Here is an 11,443-nt window from a genome sequence, read left to right as displayed (position 1 = left end):
GCAGGATGGGCTCCAAGGTCCCTCCCCTCCCAAACCACTCTGTAATTTTCACCTCCAGGCCTGTGGTTTGGATGTACCTGAGGTGCCCTGTCCTCACTGGGACCTTTTCCAGGGATTGTGTGTCCCTGTGCAGCTCCTGCAGCAGCCCAGGTGTGGCTGGGAGCCCTCACTGCCCTTCATGGAGCTCCTGTGGGGCTCAGGGGATGGGGAGGGACCCTCAGGCTCTGTGTCCCGGGGCTCTCCCCAAACTCAGCTGTGCCCTGCTCCTGTCGGCTTCCTGGGGCCTCAGGGAAACCTGTTTTACCGTGGGAGAGAATTCCCTGCTCCCACCAGCACCAAGAGCTGGTTTCTCTCCTGCTTGCCTGGGATCAGCTGCAGGTGAGCAGAAGGGGAGGCACCACCAGCTGGATCCAGTGACCCCAGCGTGGGCAGCGCCCACTGGAGGTGGAGACGCCGGCCCGGAGGGTGGGAGCTGCAGCAGGGATGGGCAGCGTGGAGCTGCTCCTGCCCAGGGCTCAGGCCCCACGGGATGGCTGCAGAGAGGTACCGGGGCCAGGGAGGAGGGCTGGGGGCTGCCCCGGGAGAGTGGAGTCACCAAGGGGCTGGAGGTGCCCAAGCTGTGGCACTGGGGGCTCTCGGCAGCTCCGAGGGGGTCAGCACTGGGCTGAGGTGGCTCCAGAATGGAGATTTTGGGTTGACTTCGGAGCCAAAGCCTTGGAATGAGGGTTGTTGTTCTGTGGGGTTGTGCTGAGTCGTTCCTCGCTCCAGGCTGGGCCTGGCATGAGCAGGATGGGAGTGGGAGGTGGCACAGCTGCTCCCCCCGGGTGGGGACACCCTCTCCTCTCCCGCTTCCCACAGGTAGCAGTGCTTTTCCTTGGATGTTGTCATGGGGTTTTGCGTTTCTGGGTCCTTCTCCTCTGCAGTGCCTGGGGACACTCCCTGGGAGGGCCTGCCCCCACCTTCCCTTCCCTTCCCTTCCCTTCCCTTCCCTTCCCTTCCCTTCCCTTCCCACCTTCCCTGGCGCTGTGGGATGGGGCGGGAGGCGCCGCTGACAATGCACTGAAAATATTTATGGTGTTTCCTTGCCAACGTGCTGAGTGTCTGAGCCACCCTGCAGGGCTGAGCCCACGGCGGCTCCGCCTCGGTGACACGGCCTGGGGTTCCCTTCTGGGCCACCTGAGCCTGGCCCGGGGATGGTCCCGGGACTGGACATGGGGGCCACAGCCGTGTCCCGGTGTCACTGTCCCGGTGTCACTGTCCCGGTGTCACTGTCCCGTGTCACTGTCACCGCAGGGCCCGGCCAGCGAGCACTGGTGACCCCCATGGTCCATGGGGGATTTGTGGGATCGCTCCCAGCTGCCTGGGCAGGGGCGGTGGGGCAGAGCGTGCCCCTAATCACGTTAATTGTTAATTGCGGCCCGCGTGCGCCGGCCGTGGCACCGTTTGCTCGAGGGACACCTAAGCCGGGCCTGAGAAATCGCCCATTCCCAAATCCTGCCCCTGACAGGGACCCTGACATGGAACGGGCCCGAGCCCGGCTCTGCCAGGGGATGTCCCCGCTCTGCTCGTGCCGGTTCAGGTGACAACGGGCGGTGACATGGATGGAGCAATAGTGCCCCGCTCCAGCCCCTGCCCTGTCCCACCCGGGGCAGCCTCTGGAGCCCCCAGCCCCTCTGGGGTCAGTCCTGCCGTGCCCCTGCCCTGCTTTCGCTGCTGTCAGCGGGGGAAGGATGGACCTGGTGACAAAGTGACAAAGGAGTGTTTGCGATAAGGATCTCGCTGTGTCACTGCCGGGGTGGTGACACACCTTTGGGCAAGGCCGGCGCTGGAAAAAGCCCATCGGGGACCTGGTGGCCCTGAGGGGGTGGCACCGGTGGTGACATGGCCGAGGGGGCCTGGCTGGGCTGGCTGGGCCATGAGCGGTGCTTCTCTTCCTGTAGTGGGGTGTGGGGTACCCCAGCAGCCTGGGATGGTGTGGGGTACCCCAGGAGCCTGGGATGGTGTGGGGGTACCCCAGGAGCCTGGGATGGTGTGGGGGTACCCCGGGGGCTGTGGGGTGTGGGGGTACCCCAGGAGCCTGGGATGGTGTGGGGTACCCCGGGGGCTGTGGGGTGTGGGGGCCCCCCAGGGGGCTCCGGTGACTGCCTGGGGACCCTGCACCTGGGGGCTGCCAGGTCAGGGAGGCACAGGCGGGCGGTGAGGCGGTGCCAGTGAAGGGTGAGGTCACCCCTGCCGCGGTCAGTGCCGTGCCTGGGATGTGTCAGGAAACAGCCTGTTCTGGACAGCGGGATAAAGGTGCCCCAGAGGCCGGGAGGAAGGAACAGCCTGAGCAGGAGCTGATCTGGGAGCTGGGCAGAAGGGCAGGAGCTGTTCCTGGAGCAGCCTCTCGAGTGTCAGCAGCCCAAAGGTGCTCAGGAACAGCCAGACCGTGCCCCTGCCCACAGGGCACAAACAGGAACAGCCAGACCGTGCCCCTGCCCATAGGGCACAAACAGGAACAGCCAGACCAGACCGAGCCCCCTGCCCACAGGGCACAAACAGGAGCAGCCAGACCAGACCGTGCCCCTGCCCACAGGGCACAAACAGGAACAGCCAGACCGTGCCCCTGCCCACAGGGCACAAACAGGAACAGCCAGACCAGACTGTGCCCCCTGCCCACAGGGCACAAACAGGAACAGCCAGACCGAGCCCCCTGCCCACAGGGCACAAACAGGAACAGCCAGACTGAGCCCCCTGCCCACAGGGCACAAACAGGAACAGCCAGACCGTGCCCCTGCCCACAGGGCACAAACAGGAACAGCCAGACCAGACCGTGCCCCTGCCCACAGGGCACAAACAGGAACAGCCAGACCGAGCCCCCTGCCCACAGGGCACAAACAGGAACAGCCAGACCGAGCCCCTGCCCACAGGGCACAAGCGCTGCTCCCGGGGCAGCCACCCTGGCCAGGGGCACACACAGTGCTCTGCCCTGCCTGGGGTTTGTTCTGGTGACTCTGGGGCTGTCCAGCTGTGGGATTTCACCAGAGAATGAGCCTGGAGTGGGAAATGCTCCTGTGCCCTCCTCCCGGGCTGCTGGGCAGAGCTCTGCAGGGCTCTTTGGGGAAGTGGCTCCAAGGAAGGCGCAGGCAGAGGAGGGGAAGGTTCCCGGGGAGGTTCCTGTGAGTGAAGGAGCCTTGGGAGGTGTCTGCACCAACGTCCTGCTCAAAGCAGGGTCAGCTCTGAGGTCACACCAGGTCCTTCAGGGCTGCATTGAACCAGCCCTGGGAAACTGCAGGGCTGGGCCTGCCCAGCTCCTGCACAGCCTCCAAGCACAGCAATGTCCCCGTGAGGGGTAAAACCCCCTTAAATGCAGGATTGTGGTGGCCCAGGATGACACACCCCAGCTCCTGGGCTGCAGCCTGGGTATGTGACCTCCAGACTTGGGGCAGGGGCTCTGGGAGAGGGGCTGGAGGTGAGTGGGACCATAAATGGGTGCAGTGAGAGGTTTCTTGGGAGCAGGATGCCAGGGCTGGGTGGCTCTGCCAGGACTTCCACGGGATTTCTATGGCTCTCCCATAGCTCACCAGAGTTTTGCCTGCAAAAAAAAAATCCCTTTGCTTTCTGCTGGGAGAAGCAGAGTGAGACAAGGCCAGGGTGCCTCGGTGTCACAGCAGGATGGGCACAGCATGGCCCTGGGTTTCCTTCTGCTGGAGGGGAATTTGGTCCCTCATGAGGGGCTGAGTCATGGGTGGCACAGAGCACAACACACCAGGGCCTCGTGATCCCAGCACCAAACCCTTGCCCAGCCTGGGGGCAGGGATCTTTTTATTTGGAGTTTTTGATGTGCAAATCTGAGGTTCTCACACAGGAGTGAGAAGTGGGGGGTGGACACAGGGAGCATCTCTGGCTGCCCCTGGGGTTCCTCCATCCCCACCGTGTCATCCCCATCCAACCATCGCAGCACATCCTCTGCATTAATATTTATTTTTCTCTTATGGCTACAAAGTCTGTTTTTATGAGAATAATTTCCCACAGACCCAACAACAAATGTCAGGTTGACCCAAGGGTTGTTGTTGCCTCAATTTTCTTCGGGCTCCCTCTCGTCCAACCAGCCGGGTACAAGTTGTCTCATGCGTAATTAGCCCGTGATAAATCATCTCCTGCCTTCTCCCCGTGCACGAGGAGCACATTCCCATGTGCTGATCCACGCTGGGGTTTGTTTGTCTGTGCACTCTGTGCACTCCCTGTACCTCTGCAGCTCAGCAGGGCCAGCCTCGCCCAGGCCCCTGCAGCTGCACGGGGCAGGATCCATCCAGAGCCTGGGCTGCAGCTGCTCTGGGATGGGCTCCTGGCAGGACACGGGCCCAGCCTGGGCGAGATCCTCCCCAGAGCCTGGGGCTGCCCCTGCATCCCTGCCAGCGCCCAGGGCCAGGCTGGAGGGGGCTTGGAGCAGCCTGGGACAGTGGAAGGGGTCCCCAAGGGCAGGGGGGCACGGGATGGGATTTAAGGTCCTTTCCAGCCCAAACCATTCCGTGGTTCTGTGACCCATGGTGGAGGATGGATCTGCTGCCCAGCTCATGGCCCAGCCTGGAGCCTGGCCCCTCTCTTAGTCCATCCCCAGTGCTGGGGCAGTTCCTGGCTGTTCCCACCTCAGCTCTCCTCCAGAGCCGGGTGTTTCCCAAGCCCTGTCCAGCCTGGCCTGCTCGTGCTGCTCCCCCAGGCCGGGTGTTCATTGAGAGCCACCCCAGACCCCCTCGGCCGGGTCACAGGAAGGACAGGACAGGGAAGTGCTGCAGTAAATACCACTATGGAATCAAGTTGCTGTTTGTTTCCCATGAACTCGGTGTTTGCACAGGCAGAGCAAAGGGCTCTGCCTTGCACTCGGATGCAGCTCCGAGGCCAAGGCACCCACTGATGCCTCTTCCAGATAATCTCAGCTGGGATCTGCTGAGCTCAGAACTCTCCTGCTGACAGACATGTTCCAGGTGCTTTCTGTCTCATTCCTGCCCATTTTCCAGAGCATTAGGCATGGGAAGCACATTTCAGAACTGCCTGATAAAACCACACAAGTGTTTATAGTGCCCACATTTGTACCACGTTCTGGAGGCCATTGTAGTGCACAAAGAGCAATAATTATTGCAGGCAGCAAAGCAGGGAAAGGAGGAATATTGGTTTGCATTCAGGGCACCCCGTGTGTCCTGGCCTGGGGCTGCAGGGGTCAGGCTAGAGGAGGCCAAGGAGATGCCCTGGGGGCTGGAGCCAGGCTGGGGCACCTGGGGGGGCTCACCTGGACAGGAGCAGCTCCAGGGAGAGCTCAGAGCCCCTGGCAGGGCCTGAGGGGGCTCCAGGAGAGCTGGAGAGGGACTGGGGACAAGGATGGAGGGACAGGAGCCAGGGAATGGCTCCCAGTGCCAGAGGGCAGGGATGGCTGGGAGATTGGGAATTGGGAATTCCTGGCTGGGATGGGATTCCCAGAGCAGCTGGGGCTGGGTCGGTGTCCTGCCAGGCTGGTGATGAGCTCCTGCTGATCTCGGGGTTTATCTGTGTCCGTGCTGCTGCTCCAGGGGCCGCGGCCGGCCGGGCTGGCTGGGATCGCACGGAGCTGCCCCGCTCCATCCCCGGGAGCTCCTCCCGGCTCTTCCCCGCGTCCTGCCCCTCTCCTGCAGCCCTCCCGAGGGGCTGCAGCACAGCTGGGCAGCTCCAATGGCTCGTTTGTCACTGATAAGGCTGCGATAACGCCGCCGAGAGCAGCACGGGATGTACAAACGCTGCCGGGGTTTGTTCTCCCCGACCTCTGCACGGCTCGGGCTGGCCCAAACCTCGGCACGGGCGGTCACAACACAGCCCGGGGAGCACAGCTCAGCCTGGGCTCCTCCGAGGGTGCCGGGCACGGGCAGGGAACCTGGTGAGGCACCGAGGAGATTGGGGCACCGTGGTGCCTCCGAAACCCTCGTCACCTCCCACGCCAGGATGTGAGCAGGGAAAAGGCAGGATTCATGTCCCTGGCTCTCAGGGATGTGAGCAGGGAAAAGGCAGGATTCATCTCCCTGGCTCTCAGGGATACAAGAGGGAAAAGGCAGGATTCATCTCCCTGGCTCTCAGGGATACAAGAGGGAAAAGGCAGGATTCATGTCCCTGGCTCTCAGGGATACAAGAGGGAAAAGGCAGGATTCATCTCCCTGGCTCTCAGGGATGTGAGCAGGGAAAAGGCAGGATTCATCTCCCTGGCTCTCAGGGATACAAGAGGGAAAAGGCAGGATTCATCTCCCTGATTCTCAGGGAGGCAGCACCAAACCCCCCATTCCTGCCTGGGGCATCCACCATCCCTGGAAGGGTTTGAGATGTGGCCCTTGGGGATAGGATTTAGTGGGAATGGGGGTGCTGGGTGGAAGGCTGGGCTCGGCAGATTCTCGGAGCCTGGCTTGGAAGTGCAGCGTGAGCATCAGCTGCTCCTGTGAGCTCCGTGCTCCCGGCTCGGTGTTGCAAACATCTGGCAGGCCCTTGTTTGTTTGTTTTTCCACCTCACACACATTTTCGTCATTTCTGCCGGGGGTGCTCCGGGGAGGCCGCAGGAAGCCAGTCTAGCCAGGGCAAATCTGGGCTTGCTTTGGGAGGGAAGTCGGGAAGAATGAATATTTGCCCTGTGGCATCAATTTCCTGTCTAGCATTCTCCAGAACGCAGCTGGAGAGGGCCCAGGAGCACAGATGTGTGTGCTGTGTGTGCCTGGCACCCCTCTAGCAGGGCTGGGAAGGGCCCTTTGCTCTTCCCCTCCTCCTGCCAGAGCCCTTCCTCCCTCCAGAATTCCCAGAATCAGCACTTTGCTGGGGAGCTCCTCTGCTCGGGAAACACCAGTGCATTATTCAGTTTAATGGCCCATGTGGGAAAATGCAGATGCTGCCTCGGGACACAGAGTGATGCAAGGGATGGGTTGGGAAGGAGGGAGGGAGAGAGAGAGGCTGGGCCACTGCTGGTGATCCCTGAGCCCCCTGGGCTGGGCAGGCACCTCCTCACTGCCTGAGCTTTAACTGGCAGTGAATTTTAATGATCTCCTTCAGGAGGCTGAGGAGTGGTAGCTCAGTGCCAGGTCCATTGCTGGCATCCTGGTGGGGTGGGAGGGCACAGGAATTGCTGCTGGTTGCTGTGTAGTTACAGTAATAACAAAAAAACCCACTCTAAACCTGATTTATTTTAAATGTGCCTTGTCTGTGACTGAAATTTTGTTGTGGGCTTCATGTAGAAGGCTTTTGATGCCTCGGGTTTGGCATGTGTCAGGTTTTGCTGGATCACAGAACATCCTGAGCTGGAAGGGACTCACAAGGATCATCGAGTCCAGCTCCTGGCCCTGCACAATCCCAATATATTCCATCTGATCACAGCCTATGATTCCCACAAGGACAAACATCAGCTAACAAAAGCTGGCTTCATGCAGGCCCAAACGAAACCTCTCACCCTCATTTTCACCTTCCTTCTCGCAAAATTTATTTGAGAAAGCCTTTCTTTGTCACTTCACAGAGCGCTGGCAGTTGTTGGTTGTGGTTATGGAAATGCTTTATTTGAATAGTTATGGGAACGAGTTTCAGCTGAGGGCTGGTTTGGCTGCAGCCCCACCCAGCAGAGCTGGAACTGCCCTGGCAGCACTGGGTGGGTGGCACTGCCCGGGACACCTCGGGAGCACCAACTCCCTGCAGCCACCTCCATCCCAGCTTTGTCCTGATCTCCTCATCCTTTGTCCTGATCTCCTCATCCTTTGTCCTGATCTCCTCATCCTTGAGGGCTGATGGAATCAAAAACCCTGCCTGGTTATGGTTGGGAGGGACCTTAAAGCCCGTTCTCCCCTGCCCTGGGCAGGGACACCTTCCCCAGACCAGGTTTTTCAGAATTTAAACTTTACTTACAAATCAAATACATGCTGAAATTCAAGTGCTCCCCTGATACCGTTGTGGGTTTGGATTTTATTCTTCTTTTCCTATTAAGTCATGTGCTGTGACAGCATAAGTAATGTGACTGAGTGTCTTTGGCAGTCTGGTCATCTGCGGTGTGTCTCGAGGCTTTTGAGGGGGTAAAGCCAGAAGAGCTGGAGCTGTTGGACTGAGCAAGGCTGTGGAAAGGGGATCAGTACCCGGCTGCACAAATAAGTTGATTTTTTTCCATCTTCCAGCGTCTGTTTTCCTTTTGCTGTGTCTCTTATAAGGCCAATTAACATTAATGGGAGTTGTAGAAACAGACCCTTACAGGAGGACCTCGTTAGCTCTTTCTTCCTGTGGTTTTCATGCTGAGTTGCTAAGTTTTATGGATTAGCAAGAATGCTAAAAGATATGGCAAAGCAATGCTGGCTCTTGCCATACTGAAGTGCTTAGTGAGTGAGTTTAACGAGTCAGGTTTGGGAACAGATTGGCAGGTCCATAAGCTACCAGACCTCTGGAAAATCCATACCAAGGCAACCTGATCGGCCAGCTGTACAAATATCCCACTGACCTCTTCCTCCCGCTCAGCCTAATTCCTGAGAAACTCTGTTTCCAGGGGAAAACCACAAGAAATTCCCACAAACTTTGCTTTCCCAACCTGCCAGGGAGGGAGTCACAGCCGGGGGCAGGCCCGGGGGATCTCCTTGGCTCAGCAGTGCTGCAAGGATTGCTGATTTCCTGGGATAACTGTGAGTCCCAGCCATCCTCCATCCAACTGAGCTGGGATTTTTGTGGGTGTTGTGTATTTAATTCAGCTGTGAGAAACCTACAGCCCCTGACATCACTTCCCTGGCCTGGGGATGCTTGATTTTTCCCACGTTATGGTGGGATAATGAGATGTGTTTTCCTGTGTGGTCTCCCAAGGGGCCCTCAGGCAGGAAAGATTCTTCCCTCTTTCCCCTTTTCCCCGTGAATTTGAGGGAATGCAACAGCATGAAGAACCTGGGTTGTATCACAGAATGTGAATTTGCAGGTCAAAGAGTGAAATAGCTGAATTTCAAGTCTATCCATGTGGATTATTTATCAGGATCACGGGATAAATGAACGTGGTTGAGCAGGAATGACAGAACTGTGATGGAGAACATGGAGGTTGGGAAACGCCCTCCTTTTTAGAGAGGCAAGTTTAGGAAATCTTAAATAAATGTAAGATTTAAACAGAGAAATGCCCCTGTGCAGTAGCTATTTTGATATTGCCAGCTCACCTTCCAAACCCTGTTGCTTTGAAATGAGCTCTTGGGGTTGAATTTAACATCCTTGCTTTCAAAAAACCAAGCACACAAAAGGACAAGGTTTCCTTTCTCGTTTTTACTGCTGTTTCCAGTCCAGCTCTGTAATGCTATTTTTAGAACCCTGTGTTTTAATGCTGTGGCATGAACTGCTGAGATTTCCCCTGGCTGGTTTTTAAAAGAGAGGATCTGCACTTTGGTATTAGCAGTCAGCCAGGAAATCCGTGCCTGGTGCCAGAAATGGGCCTTCCTTCATAAATCTGTATTTATTTTCATTTCCTTGAGCAGCGGTGACGTGCCAGATCAGCTGTGCTGCTGTCCTGACACATTCTGGAGTGCCATGGAGCAGGGGAGGCTGGGCTGGGAAGCAGAGACAGGATTTGCCTCTGATTCACTGGGGACACGCACAGCTGGGAAGTGCTGCCTTTCAGGGAATTGGGGACGGGACTGTGCTCTGATCCCATAAAGAACTGGCAAAAGGCACTTCCACAGGGAGCTTCACACATTTGCAAACATAAGTGATCAGTCCTGCCTGATTGCCCTCACCACCTTGACAGAATTGTCTGTTGTTGATCATAGATTTATTACAAAGCAGGAAAGCTGTGATCCAGTGGGCTGAAATCAATGGAACAATCCCTGGAAGTGTCCAAGGCCAGGTTGGATGGGGTTTGGAGCACCCTGGGATAGAGGAAGGTGTCCTTGCCCACTGCAGGGTGGAATGAGATGAACTTTAATGTCTCTCCCAAACCAAACCATTCCATGATTCTATAATCCAGAGATCTGGATGCTCTTTCGGCTTGGCCTGTCTGAGCAAACCTTTCTTTCAGTGTAAAATGAGGATTATTCTGCCAGTTGATCATTTCACCATCCCTGGAGGTGTCCAAGGAAGGCCTGGCATGGCACTCAGTGCTCTGGGCTGGGGACAGGATGGGGATTGGTCACAGATTTGGTCTTGAAGGGCTTTTCCAGCCCCAGTGATTCTGGGATTTTATGGTTCAATCCACTTTCTGTGCAGTCTGTGAAGGAAAAAGGCTCTGTATAAATAACCTCCAATTACACTTCTTTTTGGCTCCAAGTTAATTCCCAAAACTCCTGTGTCCTGTTGCTGGTCCCTTCCCCTCCACTGGGAAGGTTTTACAGGGTAAGGGTTACGTGAAGCACTTTCTAAAGTTCTATTTTTGAGAGTTCTGAAAGGTGACACCTGTGTGGAAGTCATTGCCATCCTTAAAATAACCGGGGTGGCAGCTCGGGGCACTGTGACATTGGTGGTGAGCAGGGACACACATGGCACGGGGGGAGTGGGACTGGCTCTTATCAGGGTTTTAGAGCACCAGGTACCCTGGAGCTCAATCCTGACAGGGCCTCAAGGTGTGACAGCTCGATAAATATTGAATGTGCCCTTAATCTCGGGGCGGGGAGTGCTGTACCCCCAGCAGGAAGTGCTGATCCTCCCTGTGTGAGTGCAAGATACTACAGCGAGTATCTCCCACCCTATCGGCCCAGATATGGGAAGTGTACTCAGAGGGATATTGTGCAAAGAGCAAACAGCAGCAGGGAGAGCTTTTGTTCTGCAGGCACCGAGCCCAGGTCAGCAGGTGACACACTGCAGAGCTCCCAAAATGCAGGCTTGGAGTCAGATCTTGACTTGGTCTGGAAAGGGAGGTTCCCTCCCCAGAAAGGGGGGCTCAGTGTGGTGCCCTCCCGTGAGGAATGGGAGAAGGGAGAGTGCAGGCACAGTGGGACACGTTGTGAGCTGATCCCAGCGCTGGGCACCCTAAATCCTGCTGGGGGACGTGGCTCTCACCTCGCAGAACAACCCACGGCCCTTCCTCTCAGCGCTGGGGGAAAGGCCAGCAGGTAAAGGTCAGGGAGCTTGGTGTGTGTGTAACTGTGGGTCCTGCAGGGAGACAGCCATGGCTCGTGAGGGGAGGCTGCAGGGTGGGATGCCGGGCTGGCTGTGCGTGGTTCCCGTGGCGCAGCCGTGACTGATGCCCTGTGACAGCCCGTGCGTGGCGCCTGCTGGTGCAGCTGGGGACTCTGTCACTTCTCACCATCACCACACGACAGCAAAACTCTTTGGGAATGAAATTTTCTGCCATGAAATGGGGACTCACGAAAGCACTCACTGCAAGCCCTGGGAATGAATTCACTTTTACTTTACTACAGTGCCATGAGAAAGCAGTGAATTCTGTAGTGCACTGTCCCTGTGTGGTGTGATGGGGCTGTGGGGTCCTGAGTGGCACCTTTGGCTTTAAGCCATCAGCTGCTGCACT

This window comes from Agelaius tricolor, unplaced genomic scaffold (genome assembly GCF_023055355.1).
Source record: "Agelaius tricolor isolate 1412-34295 unplaced genomic scaffold, bAgeTri1.0.p SCAF_12, whole genome shotgun sequence".
NCBI lineage: Eukaryota > Metazoa > Chordata > Aves > Passeriformes > Icteridae > Agelaius > Agelaius tricolor.
The sequence above is the reverse complement of the archived record's forward strand: the minus strand, read 5'-3'. Positions refer to the sequence as shown.